The sequence below is a fragment of the Acomys minous genome (assembly GCF_964271855.1).
Source record: "Acomys minous genome assembly, chromosome: 11".
In the NCBI taxonomy this organism is placed as follows: Eukaryota; Metazoa; Chordata; class Mammalia; order Rodentia; family Muridae; genus Acomys; species Acomys minous.
The window spans coordinates 40,322,352-40,347,530 of record NC_140492.1 but is presented as its reverse complement, the minus strand read 5'-3'; the positions used below and the strand labels follow the sequence as shown (position 1 = coordinate 40,347,530).

General features: G+C 35.4%; 1 long non-coding RNA gene across 1 annotated transcript in view; it reads left to right on the top strand.

Annotated features, from left to right (window-relative positions):
* Positions 1-24,038, top strand: part of LOC311608017 — a 29,021-nt gene extending 4,983 nt beyond the window's left edge. Inside the window, exons 2-3 of the long non-coding RNA XR_014782825.1 lie at positions 20,784-21,048; positions 23,715-24,038. This is a non-coding gene — a long non-coding RNA (uncharacterized lncRNA). The remainder of the gene's footprint in view (positions 1-20,783; positions 21,049-23,714) is intronic.
* Positions 24,039-25,179: the final 1,141 nt, after the last annotated feature.

Here is a 25,179-nt window from a genome sequence, read left to right as displayed (position 1 = left end):
AAGTCCATGTCAGAGGCAGCCCCCAGTCCCTATTTTATGGGCCTCACATGGATATTGTGCTGCCTATCAACTACATCTGAGCAGAGGATCTCATTTCTCAAGTTCTTTGTATATATTGGATATTAGCCCTTTCTCTGATGTAGGTTTGTTGAAGATCTTTTCCCAGACTGCGGGCTCTTGTTTTGTTCTCTTGACAGTGTCCTTAGCCTTACAGAAGCTTTTCAGTTTCATGAGATCCCATTTATTAAATGTTGATTTTAGAGCATGGGCTGTTGGTGTTCTGTTAAGGAAGTTGTCTCCTGTGCCAATGAATTCAAGGTTTTTCCCCAGTTTTTCTTCTAACAGATTTAGTGTGTCTGTTTTTAAGTAGAAGTTTTTATTCCACTTGTACTTGAGTTTTGTTCAGGGTGAAAAATATTCATCTATTTGCATTTTTCTACATGTAGACATCCAGCTAGACTAGCACCATTTGTTGAAGATGTTATCTTTTTCCCATTGTATTGTTTTGGCTTCTTTGTCAAATATCAGGCACTTGTATGTATATGGCTTTATTTCTGGATCTTTGATTTGATTCCATTTATCTAGCAGTCGATTTCTATGCCAATACCAAGCAGTTTTTATTACTGTTGCTCTATAATATAGTTTGAGATGGGAGATGAAGATACCTCTAGAAGCTCTTTTATTGTACAACACTATCTTAGTTATTCAGGATTTTTTTTTTCCATATGAAGTTGAGAATTGTTATGTGTCGGCCTTCTGACAGGAATTGCTTTGAATCTAGGTTGTTTTTGGTAAGATATTTATTTGCTATGTTAATATTACCTATCCATGAGCATGAGAGCATGAGAGATCTTTCTATCACCTGCTGTCTTCTCCACTGTATTTCTTCAAAGACTGGATTTTTTTCAACAAGTCTTTCAATTCCTTGGTTAGGATTGACCAAGATTTCCTTTCTTTCTTTCTTTCTTTCTTTCTTTCTTTCTTTCTTTCTTTTTTCTTTCCTTTTCTTTTTCTATTTTAAAGTGTGTTGTTTCCCTAATTTCTTTTTCTGTCTGTTTGTCTTATGTATACATGAGTTGTTGTTTTTGTTTGTTTGTTTGTTTTTTGAGTTGATATTGTATCCAGTCAGTTTGGTGAAGGTGTTTATCAGCTGTAGGAGTTCCTTCATAGGATATTTGGGGTCAGTGATGTCTACTATCATATTATCTGTGAATAGTTATACTTTGACTTCTTCCTTTATAATTTGTATCCCCTTGATCTCCTTCAGTTGCCTTATTGCTTTACCTAGGACTTGGAGTACTATAATGAAGAGATACAGATAGAGAAGAAAGCCTTATCTTGTCCCTGACTTTAGTGAAATTTATTTAAGTTTCTATACATTTAGTTTGATGTTGGCTATAGGCTTGTGGTATACTGCCTTTACTATTTATGTATGTTTCTTTTTTTTCCTTTATTAATTTATTCTTGTTACATCTCAATGGTTATCCCATCCCTTGTATCCTCCCATTCTTCCCTCCCTCCCATTTTCCCCTTATTCCCCTCCCCTATGACTGTTCCTGAGGGGGATTACCTCCCTCTGTATATGCTCATAGGGTATCAAGTCTCTTCTTGGATGAGTTTGGTAATGTTCCTTCTCTTTCTATTCTCTGGAAAGTTTGAGAAGTACTGGGATTAGCTCTTCTTTTTAGATCTGGTAGACTTCTGCTATGAATCCATCTGACCCTGGCTTGTTGTTGTTGTTGTTGTTGTTGTTGTTGTTGTTGTAAGACTTTGATGACTATTTCTATTTTTTTAGGTCATATAGGACTATTTTTTCACCTGATCTTGATAAACTTGGTACATAGAATTTATCAAGAAAATTGTCCATATCATTTACATTTTCAAATTTTGTGCCATATAAGTTTTTGAAGTAAGACCTATTGATTATCTGGATTTCCTTGTTATCTACCATTATGTCTTCCTGTTTCTCTCTGATTTTGTTGATTTAAATACCCTCCCTTTGTCTTTTAGTTAGTTTGGCTAACAGTTTCTCTGTCTTTTTGGCTTTCTCAAAGAACCAGATCTTGGTTTTGATGATTCTTTGAATTGTTTTCTTTGTTTCTAATTTATTGATTTTAGCCCTGAGTTTGATTTCCAGCCATCTTCTACTCTTTGATGTGTCTGTTTGTTTCCTTCTTTTTTTCTCTGGAGCTTTCAGATGTTCCAATAAGTTTCATGATAAGATGTCTCCAGTTTCTTTATGAAGGAACTTGGTGCTATGAATGTTCCTCTTAGCACTGCTTTCCATCATGTCTCATAGGTCTGGGTATGTTGTGCCTTACTTTTCATTAAATTCTAGGAAGGCTTTAATTTCTTTCTTTATTTCATCCCTGACCCAGTTTTCATTGAGTAGTGCATCATTCAGTTTCCACGTGTCTATAGACTTTCTGTTGTTGAAGTACAGCTTTAGTCCATGGTTGTGTGATAAGTCCAAGGTATTATTTCAATTTTCTTGTATCTGTTGAGGCTTGCTTTGTGATTGAGTATATGGTCAATTTTGGAAATTTCATGAGGTTCTGAGAAGAGGGTATACTCTTTTATGTGTAGATGAAAAATTCTGTGGATATGTTAGCCATTTGTTTCACAACATCTACTAGTTTCATTATTTCTCTGTTCAATTTCTGTACTGATGATCTGTCCATTGGTGAGAATGGGTATTGAATTCTTTGACTACTAATGTGTGGGGTTTGATGTGTGATACTTTTACGAATGTGGGTCCCTTTGCATTGGGGGCATAGGTGTTCAAAATTGAGACTTCACCTGGATCAAATTTTCCTTTGTTGTGTATAAAGTGTCCTCCCTCTTCTCTTTTGATTAATTTTAGCTGAAATTCTATTTTTTTAGATATTAGAATGGCTACCCCAGCCTGATGCTTGTGTATGTTTGCTTAGAAAATCTTTTTCCATCTATTTACTCTTAGATGATGACTATCTTTGTGGCTGAGGTGTGTTTTTTATATGCAACAGAAATATGGATTCTGTTTATGCACCTATTCTGTTAGTAATGTCTTCTTATTAGAAAGGTGAGCCCATTGATATTGAGAAATATTAATGACCAGTGACTGCTGGAACCTTTTATTTTGGTATTGGTTGTGGAACTGTGTTTGTATTCTTGACTGCTTTTGGTTTTGATGTAGTAAAGTTATTAATATTCTGTGTTTTGGGGGGGTTATCCTCCTCAGGAGCGAGTTTTTCTTTTAGTATCATCTGTATATTTTTTGCTTTGTTCTGGTTTGCTCTGAGTGTGTGTGTGTGTGTGTGTGTGTGTGTGTTTTCATACCATATGGACAGCTAGGGGCACTATATTTTTAGGTTTGGTAATAACTTGTAGAAATTGTTTAATTTACAAGCAGCACTTTATCTTCTGAAATAGTTCATAAAGCAGATCAACAGAATATATTGACACATAGCCAAAGTTATTTTACATTAGGAACAAAGTTATCTGATTAATAGCCATGTTAACTACATTAACATTTTTATATGAAAATAATAACTTTTTCAATGTTTACCTTAAGCCAAATGTATGTAGGGTTTCACAATTTTTAAAGTTAGCATTTTTCAATCCACACAATTTTCAAAAGTGGATTTTTTCAATATAACTTACTGTAATATTCATCTGAACTCAGTTTAACAAAGAGAATGCTCCTTTAGTGAAAGTGTATGGATGTGTTCCTTGACATTAAGCTAAACAATTTTCTTTTTTTTTTTAACATAGAGTTTTTCTTTCCTAATGAGAATAACTGAAGCAGACAAAGGTGCAGTTTTCAATAATGGCACGAAAAAACAATCTTAATTACCATGTTATCGCTGATACTTATTTTCTTTGTAATTCTTTTTAAATATTTTATTAATTTATTCATATTACATCTCAATTGTTAGCCCATCCCTTGTATCCTCCCATTCCTCCCTTCCTCCCACTTTCTCCCTACTCCCCTCCCATGTGTCTGTGACTGAGGGAGACTCCTCCCCCTGTGTATGCTCATAGGGTATTAAGTCTCTTCTTGGTGACCTGCTATCCTTCCTCTGAGTGCCACCAGGCCTCCCCCTCAAGGGATGTGGTCAAAAATGGGGCACCAGAGTTCGCATGAAAGTCAGAGCCCACTCTCCACCCAACGGTGGAGAATGTCCTGACCATCGGCTAGATCTAGATGAGGGTTCAAAGTTTACTGCCTACATTGTCCTTGGCTGGTGCCATAGTTTGAGCAGGACCCCTGGACACAGATCCGCACATCATAATGTTCTTGTAGGTTTCTAGGACCCTCTGGTTCCTTCTATTTCTCCATTCTCCCATGCTTCTCTCACCTAGAGTCTCAAGCTGATACTTATTTTAAAATATAGATTTGTGCACATATAGAAGGCCATAAAAATGTGTCATCTATATTTTTATAGAAAAGACAGGACATATAGTTCCACATTCACCAAGTTAATCTAAGTCTTTCCATTACAAACAAAATGCATTTGAATATAATAACATAATGTTCTTTGTCATATTTATTAATTCAGGATAGCTTAATGTTCTAAGATCCAGTAGAAGACTGCTACAGAGCTGAAAATGGGTTGAGACAAATCCAATTTGAATCTCTCATTCCCACAGCTGATTCATGTCCTTCTGTGCTACTGTTTTGGTTGTTAGTGCTTTGTGTTTCTAGAAGACAAAATGTTCCAATTGCTGCCTGGTAAATAAAAGCGATATTGATTTTAATGACAGACAAATTGTTCAGACTCCATGCAAGGGCCAGAAATGAATACTATGATAGGTTTTGGAAAGTGACAATCTCAGTCAGATCCAGCTTTCCTCTTCCATTCATAATGGTGTCATTCAGAGGATCTCTTAGGAACAAAGAGTGCTACTAAATTTTAATGAAGGATTCAAAAAGTAACATTTTAAGTTAATTTACATCATGCCCACCAATATTAAATAATGTAATAGTCTTCCTTTAAAAACTGAAACTGTTCAAGGATATATAAATATTCAAAACATGAAATACATTAGAAAAATATTTATAAAACATATTTTTATAAACATAATTTTATACATGAAGAACAAAGAGAAAAGAAATCCCAACACAAGCTGAAGAGCATCTCCAAAAATTTCCTCCTCTCAGTACTACCCTTTGTGCTACTGAAAACTGCACTTTCAATTTTTAAAAAGTGGTTACAAAGAAAGAATAAAAACAACGAGTTTCTACCAGCAGAAACTCAGGCTCTGCTTTCCCCATTGTTGCGCTCTGAAAAAGACTGATGGGTAAAATTGCTTATGAGATGGACTGCTTTGTTTCTTTTTCAGTCACTTAACCAGCAGGAAGTAGATAATGTGCTGTTTCACATTAGGGTATTTTAGCTGTAAAAATATTTTACAATCATGACTAAACAAATGACTTCAAGATATAGTGACAATCCCATTCACAAAGAACATGGCTGAACACCAGAATAGACTCAGAACAAACTTAGAGAGACATAGTTTTGAAAGAAGAAGTAGCCTAACAAAGTTATTCTTTTGCACTGGGAAAGCGTCTCAATAGAAAGGACACTTGCCCCATGACCTGATATAGACCCCAGGAAATCAATAGTGAGAGGAGAGAGCCAGTACCCATTAGTTTAAGTAAGTAAATACCATTATGTTTTTGGCTTTTGGAGATTTTTGCTTAAAGTTCCTATGAGTTTTAAAATAACAATCGTGAAAAGAGGTTTAAATTTCATTTAAACTCTAGTAAGGCCTCAGCTAAAAGGTGACTATTTTTATAGCATTCATATGTGTATTGTCAGTTTTGTATTACATCAATACTCACTGTATACAGCCAATTATCATCCAATAAGACAGTTAATATTGGATTGACTTGTGACCATAACCTTTGATTACTGACAATGGTGTAAGAAACATTTCATTTCTATAAAAAGTGATACAACGAAAGTGAGAAAATCTTTGCTAGCTATTCATCTGACAGAAAATAAACAAAGAACTAAAAATCAAGAAAGAAAAAAATGAAAGATTGAGGAAATTAGCAATACAATTGCAGAATGGGCTATAGAAGATAACTAAAAGTTTTCAAAAGAAAAAAAATACAACTGGATAATCTACACTGTACAAATTCCTCAACATTCTTAGCAATCAAGGAATGCAGACTAAAAATACTTTAATCTGCAAAGCTAATTTTTATTTTTAAATATATTTTATTAATGTATTCATATTACATCTCAATTGTTATCCCATCCCTTGTATTCTCCCATTCCTCCCTCTCTCCTCCATTTTCCCCTTACTCCCTTTCCCTATGACTGTGACTGAGGTGGACCCCTTCCCCCTTTACATGCTCATAGGGTATCAAGTCTCTTACTGGTAGCCTGCTGTCCTTCCTGCGAGTGCCACCAGGCCTCCCCATCCTGGGGACGTGGTCAAATATGGGGCTACTTTAAAATGTGTCTTAACCAAGTCAGAATTACAAGTACAAATGAGAAAACAAATAATGGCCTTCATGCGATATAAATGGAATTCCCTACACTGTTGGTGGGAGTATAAATTAATATAAGAAGATACTTTAAAGATCAATGTGAAGAGTTCTCAAAAAGCTAAAAAAAAAATCCTACCATTTGAGACATATCAGTTTTTGGTATACACCAAAGATCATGATATCCAACAATAGATACATTTGAACATCCCTTTTTCTGTTGCTTTATTCAATAGCTAGGAAGTAAATTTTACCTAAATGCCCATCATCTGATGAATGGACAATGAAAATGTAGCTTATGTACACAACAGAGCACTGCTCAGCCTTGAAGAAAATTTGACACTGTGTAATTCACAAATAAGTGGATGGAACTATAATAAAGTAGAGGGACCCTGAAAGAATAACATGGTTTACTTTCTCTAACATTTGAATCATAGCTCCACATCTTTTATTTTGGGAGTTTGATATAGAAAAAAAGTAGAAAACCTGATATTATAAAGAACTTTTTTTGGTAGACACATACAAAGGAAGCAGAGATATTATATATAAATACAGCAAAAGAAGAGAGGTAGAAAGCCAGAGGAAAATGTAAACAGAGGAAAATAAGAAAATCAGGGTGATCTGGAAGATTGGTAACCCAAACAGAGATTATATGAAAGAAACTTTTGAAAATTACTATCAGCACAAATAAAATTATACACTTAAGTGGTAGTAGAATGCATGTGATGTGAAAGAAGAGGGAGCCATGTTGGGAGTTAGTGATTCAGTAAGGATGAAATAGGATCTGGAGATGAAGAGGAGATAGATTATGAATTAACCAAAAGATCTATGAAGAAATCGTAAGAAAACATCATAATGTAAGTTATAAAAATGAGTTTGAACAGGATTAATTACAAGGGTAAGCAATAGCTCTCCAAGAATAGGTGGGTTCTTAAGTAAAAATTGCTATGCAAGGCACAGGGCACCTCTCTAAAATCTTTGAAGTGACACAACCTATTGCCGTTGCCTTTTTAAAGAATCTGACATAACTACATGTTCATATCCTCATGCTGAAAACTTCTGTCAGTTTGACTAAATAACATAAATAAATTAATCTCAAATGGATTGGAACACTTCTGCCATCCTATCTTGACTTCTTAAAGTGTTATTTGGACTACTAAGGGAGAAATACAGACATGTTCATACTCAGTCCTGAATTCTATGTGCTACAATATCAATATGTTAGGCAAAGTACACCAATGAGTCCAGCATTTGCCTTTTATATGGAAACAAACACTTCTTAAATTGGATATGAGTCCTGCTCCATAGGAAAGAATTCATGTCTGATACTATACCTTTTCACCTACTGAAAAACCCAGGTCAGTGGAGGATATAGGCTCCAGGGTACAACTTGGTATTACCATTTTAGTTAATTAATCCTGTATCAAATTGTCATATAAATGCTTATGTTTATGCCCATAGGTCTTGCCTGCTCTCCATCTTGGTTTGAATAGCCCTTTGTAGTTGACCCTTTGTAGCCCTTTGTAGTGTAATCAGAGGAGAGATGAATAACTGGTCAGATTGCTAAGGGTTAAGGGACTAAGTCCTGAGAGCTGAATGGGACATCTGTACGCTCCTACCACCAGGGCTCAGAGACCATTTTCACAGAGAGTTGAGAAGAATGTAAGGACCGCATTTGTGGAGGAGTGCTGTGAAGTGCTGTCTTCTGAATGTGACATGGCCATCACGCTCATGAGCTCACTGCCACCCTGGTTAACCTACAGTAGATCTACAATGGATCAAGCCAGCCAAAATTTTTACACAAATGAAAGAATTGTTCTCCAGAGCACAGAAAGCCCTTACTGCCCCTTATTTGCAGTTAATACTTGCTGGAGTTAAAAGAGAATAATTCTTACCTGGTTGATGTTCTATTCTCCAGTGGATGGTCCCATATTTGTACACATATGTACAGTACTATGTGTACTTATAGTGTGCAAAAAAAAAAACAAAGTGAAGTTTTTAGCTGACATGCTAGGGAGTCAAGGTGATGGGTTAGAAGAGAAATTGGTGAGTAGAATAAACTTCATATTTCATTGGATGTATTTACGAAACACTTTAAAATGTACTACTTTTTTTAAAGATTTAATAACTTTATTTTAACGTGTGTGAGTTTTTGTAGTTATTGTTTTTTTGGTTTTGTTTGCTTGATTGCATATGTGTCTGTGTGGGGCCAGCGAGCCTTGCAGTTGCGGGGAGCTATCTGGGAGCAAGAGTGAGGTCAATGCATGTCCACACACAGTGTGTGTAGCTTTCCAGTAAAAATTATGGTGATTTTTATTGTAATCATGTTTATGTAAAGTAATGAAATATACATTAATAGCAATTAGATAAGATATAGTCGATCAACTCCTGAGAACTAGGTGCTCTAACAATGGCTTCAGCATGTCAGAAGCTACTTGTTTTAGTGGCAATTTTAAAAGTCACTCATTGATTGGAGGTAAAAGGCCCACAGGATCAGTAAACTAACATTCTAATCTATGTGGAATGCTATGGCAGAATATCATAGACTATAATGTTTAACTGCATATATTTATTACATACACATGGGGAAGCTGAGAAACCTAAAAAAAAAAAAAAAAAAAAGGAAACCCTCAGACTCCCTGGTTCAAAGAGAGTAGTTCCTTCCAGTTTCTCATAAGAGTAAACAAGTAAGAGAGACTTTGGAGCTTCTTTCATAGGAGTATTACTTTAATTCACGAAGTCTCTATGTTCAATACATAACTATCTCATAAGCCGATCTCCCCCCATCACTGTTAGTGGTAGGATTTCAGCACAGGAATTGTGTATACAAATGGAAGTACAGCCTGTAGCACATTCCCTTCATTATGCTTACTGTAGATAATCTCATTTCATGAATATCTCATGTGACTAATAATATTTCTAGAAGTGAAACAATTGCTTAATTTATTATGTAATCTGCATCTGCTGATCATTTTTTTAGACTGACAATTGGCAAAGAGAATAATATTACTTTTGTTCTGGTCTATTTGATACATTGAAGTTAATGAACATTATTCTTACATTTCTCGACTTCATTCCATAAACTGAGGTCAGCTTTCCAAGCAGTACTGGAGTTACTCAGTGGTTAGTAATTGAATGAATAACAGGGAGTCATGGAGGATACAGAAATAATCCCTCACAAAACATACATGTTCTCAGAATATACATAAACCAGATAAACTTCAAGTTTCTTATTGGTTCTTATGGTAATCAAGAAACAAAAGTTAACATTAAGTCTCTTAAGAAAGGTCAGAATATTCTTAAGTATTTCTTTTCTTTCTTTCTTTCTTTCTTTCTTTCTTTCTTTCTTTCTTTCTTTCTTCTTCTTCTTCTTCTTCTTCTTCTTATTATTATTATTATTATTATTATTATTATTATTATTATTTTGCAGAACTTTGAATCACTGCTGGATTTATTAACTAGTTTTGGTGGGTCACTAGTGAATTCACATTCTAGCCTGCCTTTCTGTTTCTGATATGATAACAATGTCCATTAAATTAAATGTTGTACTGTTATATTTGGAACCCAAATCATGTACAAATCCCATTATATTATGTTATTACAGTAAACACATAGGTTCAGATTTCGCTGTGGCACTACAGCAATCATAAATCTTGTGTCTTCTCACATGAAGGTTAACTGAAGCTGTTTTTTGTCCAAGGTTGAAGTATTGAACAAAGAACTTGCACGATCAATCATTTATCAGCCTCCTCTAGCCTACTGTATTTTATTCATCAGCTAGAACATGCTGAGATTCACTGAGGCTATATATATGGAGTTTACTTAAGCCTCTACAATCTGTTGCTAGTTTCAATGAAACATTCACTTTTAAGGATTATATAGAGCAATTTATTTAAAACAAAGGTTATAGAACTTGATGAGTTGAAGTTATACTGTTAACCCTCCACATATCTATGTAATGTTGTATTAGGTATTTATGAGACCAGTGGCAAAGAAAGTTTATTTATTTCAATTGTAAGATGTATAAATCAAGATTCTCTCAGTAGAGATGTCTTTCTAGTTCATGGTATTAAAGAAAACAATACTTGTTTTCACATATCTATTACAATAACACATTTAGATAATGGAGATGTGACTACCTCATATAAAGACCATTAAAAAATTCACATTTAAATCCAAACCTTCACTTTAATGGCATCAACCAGATGACCTCAACAGCTTCTCAATACAATTTTAGTCACCACTATGTGTTCATCAACAGGGCCCGAGAGAGATAGCTCAGCAGGTAAATATGCTTACTGCCTAAGCTAATGACATCAGTTCAATCCCTTGTTCCCACATGAAAGAAAGAGAAAACCAACTCCTGTGGCAGATACTCTGTCCTCCATATGTATGACAAAAACAAAGAGAGAGTACTTGTGTGCAGCACATACACATACACAAATACACACAGAGACACAGACACACAATAGTATAAACATATACGCACAGAGAACAAATTAATTATGTAAATAAATAAAATGTAGTTGAAAAAAGAACATGTTCTGAAAACAGTGAGGTGCATTTCTGTTTCATATGCCTAAAGAGGATCATTTCTTCTCCTGCTTAAACTAATTTCCCTCACATGTGCATATAGCTTTGGACTCAAGGGGAAGTTTAGACCATAGAATGTTTTATACTTTTTAACTTTTTGCTTGATTTTTCTGCATATCTATCACTGAAAAATAGTCAGGTAGAAGGATGTACAATCATGTTTTACTCCTTCTTTTAAATCCTCCAAACTGACATATGGTAGATTTCTTGTTAAGAAACCAATTGGAGATGCCATGGATCCAACAGACTTTTGATAGTTCATTACTTTTATTTATTTATTATTGAAAATAAAATCATTCATATTACATCTTAATTGCTATCCCATCCCTTGTACCCTCCATTCCTCCCTCCCTCCTGCTATCACCCCATTCCCCTTCCCTATGACAGTGACTGAGGGGGACCTCCTCCCCCTGAATATGATGCTGGAGTATCAAGTCTCTTCTTGGTAGTCTGCTATCCTTCCTCTGAGTGCCATCAGGCCTCCCCATCAAGGGGACATGGCCAAACATGGGGCACACCAAAGTTCATGTGAAAGTCAGTTCCCAATCTCCATTTAACCGTGGAGAATGTCCTGTCTCTTGGCTAGATCTGGGTAGGGCTCTGATGCTGACTGAATGTATTGTCTTGGTTGGTGCCACAGTTTGAGCAGAACCCCTGGGCCCAGATCTGTCTATCATAGTGTTCTTCTTGTAGGTTTCTAGGACCCTCTGGATCCTTCTATTTCCCCATCTCCTATATTTCTCACCTAGAGTCCCAATAGGATGTCTTCACATCTATCCTACTTTCCTGATAGACGCAGACTAACTGCATGGTACTGGCATAGCAATAGGCTGGTGGATCAACGGAATTGAATCAAAGACCCAGATAGTTCATTATTTTAACTAGCAGTTATATTTAGTGTTTTTAGTTAGTCACCTAAAAGCATTTAAGCTACTAGTGTTCTTGACTTCTTCTTGTATGTCTTTTTATTGTCATATTTACTACTTAAACATGGAGACTGGTTAAGATACAATTGGCTATGTAGTCCCACCTGGCATGGAACTCACAGTCTTTATGCCTCAGCCTTTGAAGATTGGGAATTATACCTGCCTTGTACCTGAGCTCATTAGCTACTTCTTCTGACTGGGTACTCATACATAGGTACAAAGGGTTGGACAGTATGTTATAGTAAATATATTTTACATTGTCAGTGCATTGTATTAACTGGCTGATCCTTCACAAATAATATGTGCACATGAGTTATTAATAAACATCTGTCTATTATCATTCAATAAAAAAAACTATTAATACTCTCCCAACATAAACATAGTCTTCTATTCCACAGCAATGAAAATCAACATTTATCCAAATTTGATAATTTCTACCTTTAGAAATATTATTTAGGTATTTGATGATACAAAAGCAGAGAAAATAAAACTTTCTTTTTAACACGTAACTCTGATTTGGTATACATACACATATGTACATACATACATACACATACTTATATTTGCATATGCTGTGGTGATCAGAATTAAACCTAGGGACTCACACATGCTAGGCAAGCACCTCTCCATTGGTCTACATGCCCAGCTCACAAACTATATTTTGATTGATTAGTAGTAGAGTTAGTTTATATTCTCATGAAATCATTTTTATCCATGTGTGATAAGTTTCAGGTTATTGATCAGAGAGATCTTAAACTAACCAGAATCTATATCAAGGTCTGGAGCAGTATTTTCTTTTCCCTTCATCTAACTGTGGTAATAATAATTTTGAACTTAATCAGCTTCTTACCATTTTATAATCAGTTACACTGCCAATAACTTCTTGGGAGTTGGGGCTACTGGCATAACCATGCTTAATAAGCCATTGTTACTTTTATAAAGTGAATGTAGAATAGGTGAAATCTGTATGCTAGGTGACTAGGAAATGATCTCAGATTAGATATCTCTCATCTAGGTTAGCCTTTTAGTCCTTTATATTTACAAATCACAGCTTTCTATGGTCTAGAAAAATTACACTCTTTGCAAAGCTACCATGATTATGATCCATTTCTACTTACAATACTTGTGATGGAAAACTACATTTTTCTTCCACAATCCAATTCTGGAATTCTTCAATCCCATTATATTTTGAATCTGCTAATTTCTAATATGGGTTACACAGAGATGATGTTGGAATCCATGTATTAGTGGTTAAGGACTTAGTTCTATTGAGATCTTTGATATTTATGAACAACTAAATATGAATCAAGTGTTTCCATGACATCCTCCTAAGGTCTGACAATTTGTTAGAGTGTCTGAAAATGCAGGGCAACAGTTGAGTTATATTTATTCTTTCATAGTTAAAAGCTATACAAATTACAGAGACATACAACCAGATGTTATGCAATGAGCAAGGTCTAGAAAGGTCTATGGTAAAGAGCTTCTGCCACTTTGAATTCTAGCTACCCTTCCATCATTCAGATGCGTTTAATGACTTAGAAGCCATCCAAGCTCATTCATGTAGGATTTTATTAGAGGTTAGGTTATAGGCTGTTTGAATAAATCATTTAGGGCCTCTGAATAGTTCAATTTCTGGTTTCTCTCACAATCTTGGAAATTAAAAAATGAAGCTGAGATTTCCAACTGCTTAATCACATGATTGCTTGATCTGGCAAAAAGTCTTTATTCTAAAGCTATCTGGAAACTTCACCTACCAACCCAGGTATAGGTGAGAGTGTTTATGGATGAATACAGAAGGTGTTGCTTATCATTTTGATTGTGCTTGGAGTTATAAGGGTTTCTGAATCTCTCTGCCAAGATCTAAGAATAAATACTGAATACATATTCTCTGTTATATTATATTATTATTCTCCTCCTTGATGGGGAGTCCTGGCGGCACTCAGAGGAAGGATAGCAGGCTACCAAGAAGAGCCTTGATACCCTATGAGCATACACAGGGGGAGGAGGTTCCCCTCAGTCACAGTCTTAGGAGAAGGGAGTAAGGGGAAAATGAGAGTGAGAGGAATGGGAGGATACAATGGATGGGATAACAATTTAGATGTAACATGAATAAATTAACAAAATATATAAAAAACAAAAAGGATGCATTTTAGTTAAATACAAATGATTTGTTTATATAAATTAATTTGCTTATATACATACAGGCATCAGAGTATTACAACCAATGTGATAACCATCAAATATAAGTTATCAGCAATAGATGCTATGTGAGAAATAAAAAGTGAAGGCTTTCATTTCTTTTAAAAATCAAAGCTAAGTCATGTTTATGTTGAAAGCAAAAGTATTTAAACACATGACTTAGTGTCAAAAATAATTGCTGCTCTAGTAGACAAAGAACCTGTGTTCAGTTCTGAATTTGGGAAGGAAAAGTACTGTCCAGCTCCTAAAAAGCAACAATAAGAAGAACCTGCTTAATTATAATTTTGTCATCTTTTATTTGTTATCTCTGAGTTTATATATTTCACATTATTATAAGCAATATAGTATTATTATATGCCATAAATTCCTGAATATACAGAGATTGAATTCCTAAGTTTGGGGATTTAAAAAAAAAGCTCACACACACAATGGTAACTGGAAAGTTCTATCTCATCCCATGGTTGCAAAATATTACAACACAGACAATAAAGCTTCTAATGATCATTTTTTGATCCTTAATCTAAAGGCTTAATACTATAATGTATGAAATACCACTTTTGGGGAACAGTAATTTTAAATTACTCCCTGTACTCACTTGATCTTATGGATCACTTTGGATCACACAGACATAAATGATTCTTTTGAGATTCCTGTAGAATATTCTGCCTCCTCACTGGGTCAAGAGAAGATTAAATCAGAGGTGTTAACTACTCCTTCACCTAGCACAGAATTTCCATTCCAACTTATAGAAGACTATTTTAATCATGTTTTATTTTTACATATATTTATATCATTACACAAAAAACTACCTATAGCAAGAAAATCCATGACACAATCAGGAATAATATAAATGTTACATTTTTAGTGTTTTGGCTATTTGTATTTGACAGCCTTGAGGAAAACATCTTTCCTATCTTGGTGCGTCTAAAATTCTGAATGAAAATCTATCTCCTTCACATCTTGTTATTATCAACTTAAAACATCTGTCTAGCTCTAAAGATGTGTTAACCCCTAAACAACTAAGAGAGGGTAAAGAAGTCCTCAATAGTTCCTGCCTCACAAATATGTCTGTCATATATATTGGGCCAAAAGGCTGAAAAAGATGCTCCAACGTAATAGAGTTTTGGGTGACTATTCAGGTAGAAGCTGTGTCTGTCATCTTCTCATTTGGAAAGCTACTAACCTGCACTCCTGGCATACTCAGGTAATCAAGTTTATTCCTTCTCTAGTCTCTGATGGCGTTGAAGACCAATTAGCTTCATTTTACAAGAAGACTTGTTTTTAAACACAAAGGAAGAAGAATTATTTCAGGAAACTTCAAATCTGATCAAGCCACTGGCTAGTTCCTTCTACAATATTTTTATTCCCAAGGAAAAAAAAGTAGTATCTATGTACAAAGATATGATTCTCAAATTCTCTCTCTTAAATATAGCTAACAGAAGTCTTGATCTCACAACGGTCCTATGAACTGGGTGCAAACAATTATGAAAGATGTGTTTCTACAATTCAAGAATTTCTTTACTTAGAGATGGGCACCCAGAAGAATTCTCCAATATAATGTAAAAGGCAAATGTTATTCATCTTGCCCTTCAGGAATAAGGAGCATTTAAGTATACTAAACTTTCAAAGAAATGTTTCTGTTCTAAATTTACCCATTGAGTATCAGAGTGGCATACTATAACTTGAGTGGGTTATGAGAAAGTTCAGATGGATGCAGCCATTTCTGGGGCAGTGGGTCGGGAGATAATCACTGTTAAGCACTGTCAAATGTTATTAAGTACCGTTAAATGCTATTAGGATTGTTAGTTTCCCATTGAGCTTTAACAAAACCTTTAATGAACATAATTTTAAGGCTTTCTTTGATTAAGTGTCAAGAGTGGGCTCTTTGATAAGCCCTTCTCTTAGGCCCGCAGCCTGGAGCAGGAAACTGTCAGCCAAGCAGCCCCTTTATAGGCAACTAGTTGAACCCTCTTACAGGCAGTCCTGCTGCTGTGAACACTTTTCAATCATGTTGAGGACACTTTAGCACCTCCAGGAACCCTTACAATCACAATCAAAGATCTGCTTCAGTTACAAAACCTCCAGCCAGTCTGTAATGACCGGAAAAGCAAGCACTGAAGTAAAATAAGTATCTAAATGTTCCTGCGTCTATTTTCATCATTTGCAGAAAGGACTTTCCTGCCTTTCTTTAATGGAAGGAGCGACTGAAGCCAACTACAACACTTCATTTGCAGAAGAGCATTTTTTCTGTTTTTAAGGTTCATTTGTGTATTTATTATATGTACAATGTTTGACCTGCATGTATGCCTGCAGGCAAGAAGAGGGCACCAGATCTCATTATAGATGCTTGTGAGCCACCGTGTGGTTGCTGGGTTTTGCGTTGCTACTGTTGGCTTTATTGAGAGGCCTGTGATGAAGGTGTAAGTTAAAATCACAACATTTGCACACTGTATCCATGTTATATCCCTCTCTGGCTATGTAACTAAGCCCCATATATCAGGTCAGCAGAGAATAATCCTTTTCCACTGAGCTTGTGGCACAATACTCCAATCATTATAAAGTTTCTCTCAAGTGGACTGGCCTTGTTTGCTTTGGGCCTTATTTTTAAAAGAGTGGGCTGAGCAATACAAATGAAGAGGAGATGCAAGAAGCAACAGAGTTTTGGCAGTGATGAAGACAGCAGCCCCAGTTGTACTCCTGGTGGCAGCACAACAGTGGGTGTGGCAGCAATGTTGGCCTTATAAGGACAGCTGACGACTCCCAAAGTGTCCGAAAGCTAAAACACCAGGGGTAGGAGTAGGGGTGTCAACAACTATCTGCAACATAAATAGAGTGGAGTACGCGGAATAGATCCACAAGGTATAGAAATGTAGAAGGCTACGATCAGCCAGAGATAAGGAATGGAGGGCCTTGTTCACTAGAAAAGTTCAGTCAGCTTTTAGGTCTTCACATCCAAGGGCCCTGGCATGCTAGTTCTGAATGCTGCAGCTATATTTGTCATGGGAAGCAAGGCTCCAGCGCTTACTATCTACTCAGAAACTGTTGCCTCTGGACACCTAATGCTACCTGAAGCCAAGGATACTAAAAGCAGGCAAGATCTAGAGTCACGAGTGACTAAACTCAGTTAAAAACACCGTCAACCTCATTATCTAGACCCATAAACCTATGGCTTCTAAGACTCTGTAGGGTCACAGCACTGGAGACCTCCAACTGAAGCCTCTGGATTAGCCAGTCCCACACACGGCCATTCAAAGCTCAAGAGTCTATGGCAGCTGTCCCAGAATTGCTGCTCTTCTCAAATCCATTGTATCTAACTCTGAAAAACAAAGCATCCCTCAATTAGTAGAAACTAGATATTTCATCAAATAGCTATAGGTATACTTTTGAAAGAAACTACTCTTTATGTGAAATAAATTCTTACTTTCGATTTCTTTTGTTAATAGATCAACTTAAAATTTTACTATGAACTGCTTTGGCATAGTGGCACATGCCTTTAATCTCAGTACTCATGAGGCAGAGGCAGGCCAATCTCTGTTAGTTTGAGATCTGCCTGATCCACATAGTAACTCTCAGGACAACCAGATAAATGTAGTGAGGCCCTGTCTTGAAATAAACAAAAACAAACAAACAAAAACAATTTAGGATAAACAGAGACAGTTAAATGGCACAGTCAGTAAAGATGCTTCCTATGAAGATGTGACTATCTGATTTTGATTGATTGGAACCCAGATAAAGATGAAATGACTCCACAGAATTATCCTTGTTTTCTCTCTCTCTCTCTCTCTCTCTCTCTCTCTCTCTCTCTCTCTCTCTCTCTCTCTCTCTCTCCCTCCCTCTGTATATCTCTCTCTCTCTCTCACACACACACACACATGCACACAAACACACACACACACATACAGACTCACATGTAATAGGTAAAAATAAGTGAGTTTAGTTCTATTATAAAGATCTTGTAATTTTAGTTATAGAAATCAAACTTTAATTTTTTTAATGAAAAAAAAAAAACAATTGCAAAGGAAGAATTTTGAATACCTGCTCTAGTTGGCTATGAAATATGGCATAATTAGGCAGTTTAGTCCAAACCTAGACTAAATAATCAGCTCCAGAGCAGTTAATGCTGGACAGAGTCCAAGCTTGGGATCAGTCAGAAAATGAGCTTTTAAGAACCTGAGCAATGCTTTATTCAAAGACAACGCCTCTCTCAACAGATTCACCCACTGAAGGGCTTTTGAATTTACAGTTTTTGGCAATAATAAATGAATGCTCTTTTAAAAGGTGTTGTTTTCGTATAATGTTTTCTTTCTCTAAGATGTGTAGCAAAAATAGGGTAGCTTGGCCAAATGCTCTGTAAAGCAGGTAACGTAACTGATAGGGTAATATAAAATTCTATTTCAATATACTAAGGAAGAAATAAAGTATCTTTTTCTACTCACATGCAGAAAATCTTTCACATATTTTAAGAATTTGTGATGCAAACTGGAGATTTGTGGTGAAACCAGGTTTTACTAAACACAACCCTGGTTTATAAAATGTGATGTCAGGCTATTAGGAGAGCATTTTCCTCACAGTGTTTACTACTGTTTTATGATATCTGATATTCATCAAGTAATTCAGATGTAAATCTGTTATAATGAAAATGTGTCTAGGATAATGATAAAGAAAAGCACCATTTCTTTTTCAATTCTGCTGAGAATGTGTTGGTAGAGGTGTTAACTGTATAAAACACAACTTAAAAAGAAATAGATTTAACAGTGAAATACGCTTGTGGTCCAGAGCTTTTGAAGGACTAATTTGTCTTCTGTATGCAGCTCAGGCTAAAGTGATGTCCCTGGTATTTGTGTAGCTGTAGACTGTTAATCCATAAAATTCTATGATTAAAACACTTGGCTAAATATTAGAATATAAAATTTAATTATGTAGTGTAAAACAGAAAATAATAAAGTTAGAAAATTAGTAGAATTCATGTATTCTTTTCAACCATTAATTTAAAAAATGCTATGGATCATGTATTATGTAGTAAAACATTATTTAAGGAAGAGTATAAATATTTTCTTAATATTATGTATATCATTTTGTATTATTTCTCTGATTTTTATATTAACAGTTTAGGCCACAAGAACTACTGATACTTTATTACAGAAATGAAATGTCTGTTTTAGTACCATATTTTTAAATATAAAGTTTAATTTGGTTGATATACAGGAGAAGTGCTTTCTGGTTTGCTTTTCATTTATTTATTAATATTCTTCATTTTATTCCTTATTGCTCTTTCTTGGACTGAGAAAATTGTGATTTTAAAACACCCCATAATTAATTATCATGAACATTTCCAGTGACAACTTTTTAGTCATTTACTATACTCTGTGAATAATTTTTTGGAGTGTTAGGGAAATTAAATTAATGTCTTAAGATCATATTAAGCACATATTAAAGCTGACCTCACAAACTTTAGTATTTACCCTCCAATAATTTTATAACTAGCCATTTCAACTCATTTTGACAGCACTGTAAGTTTAAATTGCTTTCTACACCTGAAGCTCAAATATATTCACACAAATAAAAACTTTTATAAATAAACAATTCTGTGAAATTCATTTAGAGTTTCCAAGGAACTGGCAAGTTATTGTGTTTAATAAATGGTAATATTTTCATGTCCTCACCCTCTTTAAGATGTTGAATGAAGGGAAGGAATGTATTTCAGGGTAAAAACTGAGAAAAATAACATATGAATCTTTTAAAGAAGTGTGGCCTCAACTAACCCCAAAGCACTGATTTCCAGACATGAGTTATCTTCCATGGGTCAGCAGGATGCAGCAGTATCCTTTTCTCTGGATAAGGTCAGGTAGACAAGTAATGAGGATTTTAATAAAAATTAGAACCAGCTAGAAGAATTAGAACTGGAGAAGTCTTGGATATAAAGTTAAGTAATCAATTTTACATCTGTGATGTCAGGAAGGTTGCACAGTGCTATAATGGCAGAATAGAATCACAGCAATCAGAAGACAGGGCTGTCCTCACCTGGTACACAGTGCATCAGTAGCATCCCTCTAGCAGGGTATCTGAAATCACAGACATCTGCTCCACAGCAGCTCCAACACACACAATGCGTCAGTGGCATCCCTGCTGCAGGGTATCTGAAATCACAGACCTCCGCTCCTCAGCAGGTCCCATACAAGGTTATGTGTGTGTTAACATGGACAATAGTCTATGCCAAACAACTCCATCTGGTATACTCTGAAATTTTGCAACAAATTTTCATGAACAGGGATTTTTAAAATAGTCATCTTAATTATTTTCCATTACAAATATCTATGCATCTTCTATAGAAAGACTGAGTCAATGTGTGGGAAAATAGAACATGACTTTTATAAATAAAAGGACGAGAAAATTGATAGACACAGAAACAGAGGACTCAGATACTTATATTAGTGCTTAAATAATGGTTATAAAATATAAATTATAGCATCAAATGTGCTGATGCTTCTCATGACGTGGACTAGTGTCATGCCTTTTAGTGCTCAAACCCTCAGCAGGAACTAATTTTATTCTCTCTAATTCAATTTCCATTAATTGCTCCACAGAAAGAGGCAAGATGAAGTCAAGAAGGAAAATTTAGGAAAAAGAAAAGATACCTTCCAATGTGTTATACTGAAGGAGAGAAGGAAAGTTACCTGGGCAAACAGATAAAACTCTGGACCTAAGTTTTCAAGTCTGAAGATATTGCTTTACATATATCCACCTTTGTGTAGAGGTAAAGCAGATGGCATGGAGCTCTACATGAGTGGAATACCATTCATCAAGGAGTAGATTTAATTGACTTCCTTGTGTCAGAAGCAATATGGCAAAGTAGGTTTTTAGTTGACATTTCTTGTGTTGAGCAAGAATTTTTAATTATTTGAAATATGTGATCTTAAATGCTATGAGAGGACAATATGGGAAGCTAAAATAAAGGTGATCACAATACACAGCTTTGGATTCAGCTAGTTCTAATATGACAGACATGAACTGAGAGACATAAAGTAATCTGTTACTGTGCATCAAAGATAAATCCTGGCCTAATAAAAAGGCTCAGTGGCTAAGTTCTCCTCTCACCAAGCCTGTGGACCTGAGTTGAATTCCCTAGACCCATATGGTAAAAGATTGGAGAATATTAAAAGTTGTTCAGTCACCAACATATACATTAATTAGGAAGGGGAAGGGCACACACACATACAATTAATAAATAATTTTTAACAAACATAAAACAAACAGTTGTAATTTTTCACTGGCTTATGTAGAATTTTTTTTTAATTTTTTTATTAATTTATTCTTGTTACATCTCAATGGTTATCCCTTTCCTTGTATCCTCCCGTTCTTCCCTCCCTCCCATTTTCCCCTTACTCCCCTCCCCTATGACTGTTCCTGAGGGGGATTACCTCCCCCTGTATATGTTCATAGGGTATCAAGTGTCTTCTTGGTAACCTGCTGTCCTTCCTCTGAGTGCCATCAGGTCTCCCCCTCCAGGGGACATGGTCAAAGGTGAGGCACCAGAGTATGTGAGAAAGTAATATCCCACTCTCCACTCTACTGTGGAGAGTGTTCCGTCCATTGGCTAGATCTGGGTAGGGGTTTAAGGTTTATTATCCCTATTTGCAGATGATATGATAGTCTACATAAGTGACCCTCAAAATTCCACCAGAGAACTCCTACAGCTGATAAACACCTTCAGCAAATTGGCTGGATACAAAATTAACTCAAAAAAAGTCTGTAGCCTTCCTATACACAAATGACAAGCTTGCAGAGGAAGAAATTAGGAAAACTACACCCTTCACATTAGCTACAAGCAATATAAAGTACTTAGGAGTTACTCTAACTAAGCAAGTGAAGGACCTGTTTGAAAAAAATTTCAAAACCCTAAAGAAAGAGATTGAAGATGACATGAGAAGATGGAAGGATCTACCTTGCTCATGGATAGGGAGAATTAACATAATAAAAATGGCCATCCTGAGCCGGGCGTGGTGGCGCACGCCTTTAGTCCCAGCACTCGGGAGGCAGAGGCAGGTGGATCACTGTGAGTTCGAGGCCAGCCTGGTCTACAAAGTGAGTCCAGGACAGCCAAGGCTACACAGAGAGACCCTGTCTCAAAAAACCAAAAAAAAAAAAAAAAAAAAAAAAAAAAATGGCCATCCTACCAAAAGCAATCTACAGATTCAATGCAATCCCTATCAAAATACCTACACAATTTTTTAAAGACATTGAAAGTTCAATTCTGAACTTCATATGGAAAAACAAAAAACCCAGAATAGCTAAAACAATCTTGTACAATAAAAGGTGCTCTGGAGGAGTCTCCATACCTGATCTCAAACTGTACTATAAAGCAATAGTAATTAAAACAGCATGGTACTGGCACAGCAACAGGCTGGTTGATCAGTGGAATCGAATCGAAGACCCAGATATGAATCCACACACTTATGTAGAATTTTTAATTCACCTAGGTACGCTCTGAATGAGACCATGGTAGAAAGGCGACACGTGGAGCATTTTCATAGAGTCTAAGCAAAACCATGTCCCTGCACTTTCAAGAGCCACAGATGTTCTAAATAGGCAGGTTTTCAGCTTATGTGTAAGCATCAATGGAAATCTGGAATTTCATGAACTGGATAGATTGTTAATAGGAAAATGAAACCAATAAGCAGTAACAACACAACAACACAACCCTGCTAATTATTTTTCCAAATTTTAGATGTTAAAAACTAGTTTGAGTAACTTTATGACTTAGTCTATCAGTCAGTGAAATGAGCTTTTAAAACATAAACCAAGTTAATTAAGACTTTATAGTTAGCCTATCCTCCTGTGTAATCAGTCTATATAAGTTTAACCTGCCTTTGAGAAAGCAGTGCAGCCAAACCCTATGCGACTCCCATGTAATTAACTCTTACAACATAAACAAATGCATTGCTTCCATTTTTTTTTTACCTTCTTGTCTGTACACATGACCAGAATATTGCATGTGTATAGACACGTGTTGTAATCATTTGGTGAAATAATCCAAGAGAAAAACAAATAATTCATAAATTCTGGAAGAACAATATGCCCATAGATTGATTATGTCTGTCCCTTTCAGTTCCTTTCTGGGTCAGGTAGGATCATTAGAGTGACTCCTAACCTGGTCAAACCCTGTTAAGACCTTTGCCAAATAGAAACCCTGATTTCCTACCCAACCCATGTTTTCTATGTTATTCAATAAATGCAGATCAAAGCTTCTTGTTAATCACAGGCACAACACACAGACACAGATCAGAAACACCAAACAACAGCAAGTCAGTACATCTTAAAGTACAATAAATAGACTACATAGGTGGAACAAAGTGCAGAATGCAAATTTGGGTTCTATTATGGTAAAAGGACCCCAAAAGGAAGTTGTATGTTTTTCACTCTTTAATGCAACATGGATAGATACTTTTGTTATTAGTCATGGTGGTGGATATTTTCTGGGTTTTGTTTTTGTTTGATTGTTTTGTTTTTACTCTGAGGTTTTCAAGACATGAGAAAAGACTCAGATGCAAAAACATGTATGTCTCTCATGCCTCGAAGAAGACGATATTCAGAGTGACAAAGCAAGGAAATCGGCAATGCCAGGATCCCTGGAATGAGGATCTCAAGGCAAAGCACCTTCTGTAGCAGCAGATTTAGGCACTGCTTCTTCATCTTGCCTTACATCTCAGACCTGCCAACGTGCTTTGGAAGGATGTCGACGGGATGATTTCAAAGCAGCTTCAAAACAGATTCTGCTCACAACTTAGAAGTAACATCTTTTATTTAAACTTTGTTTATTGTAGATATACTCTCTGTTATTAAAATACTTATCTCACATTAAAAATAAATAGAAGAAGAAATTCAAAATCAATCAAAAAGAACATCATTTAAGTCTCTACTGAAGCTTTCCAAATAAAACAAAGACTAAAGAAAAATACAGATATGAATTGTAATTATTTGAGGTCTATATAATATGAGTCATAGTTATTGAATGCTTACTGGAAGAGCTTTGGTCACCATCAGTCACAAAATTATATTGATCTTCTAAAAAATTAATGATCTATCACTAATGAAATATCTTCATGATTTTTTATCAGCTTGTATAGTAAATTGATTAATCACTGATATGGCTAATTCATCAATATGCATATAATTCCCACTTCAAAACAAAGCACAACCTACAGTAACACCCTCACACCAATAAAATATAGGAATAGATCCATTCCATTTAATCTAATCACTTTATTAAAATTTCTACATCTAACATTTATATGAAAAGTCTAATAATAAAATAAACACCTTTTGGTTTTTAAAACAAATGCTTCCTATAGTTAAAAAATTATTTTAAGGTCATTTGTTATTGAAAACTCTTAGAAAGCCAAACTAAATATACCATTTTTGGGTGTGGGCAATAGCTTATTTTACAGATTATAGTTTATCCTGGAGAGAACCAAGAGCAGAAATTCAAGCAATTAGGAACAATAGTATGGCAGGAACGTGAAGCAGGAACCACAGAACTCTGTTTACGGGTTTGCTCTCAAGCCAAGGCTCAGCCTTTCTTATACAGCCCATGCAAATGTGTCCAGGGATAAACTCAGTGCCTTACCCACAGTAGGCTAGGGCATACTACATCAGTTGCTATTCAATAACAAGCCCCCAAAACATATTTTTAAGGTAATCTGAAGGTAGCAGTGTTTGAATTAATATTCCCTCTTTTAAGGAATGTCAAGCTGATAACCAAGATTAGCAATTATAAATATATTTTTTTAAAAAAAACAAGATTTAATAATAATTTTTGGCCTCTAAAGTAAAACTAACTATATTTCAAGTGCTATTCAATCTATCTATAATTAGCATTGGTGTTAATTGTTGTTATAGAAATCAGAAAATTGATAGCATGTTTATGAGACCTAAAACCTGCTTTTACATTTGTTTAGAACAATATGTTTCATGTTATAGTTT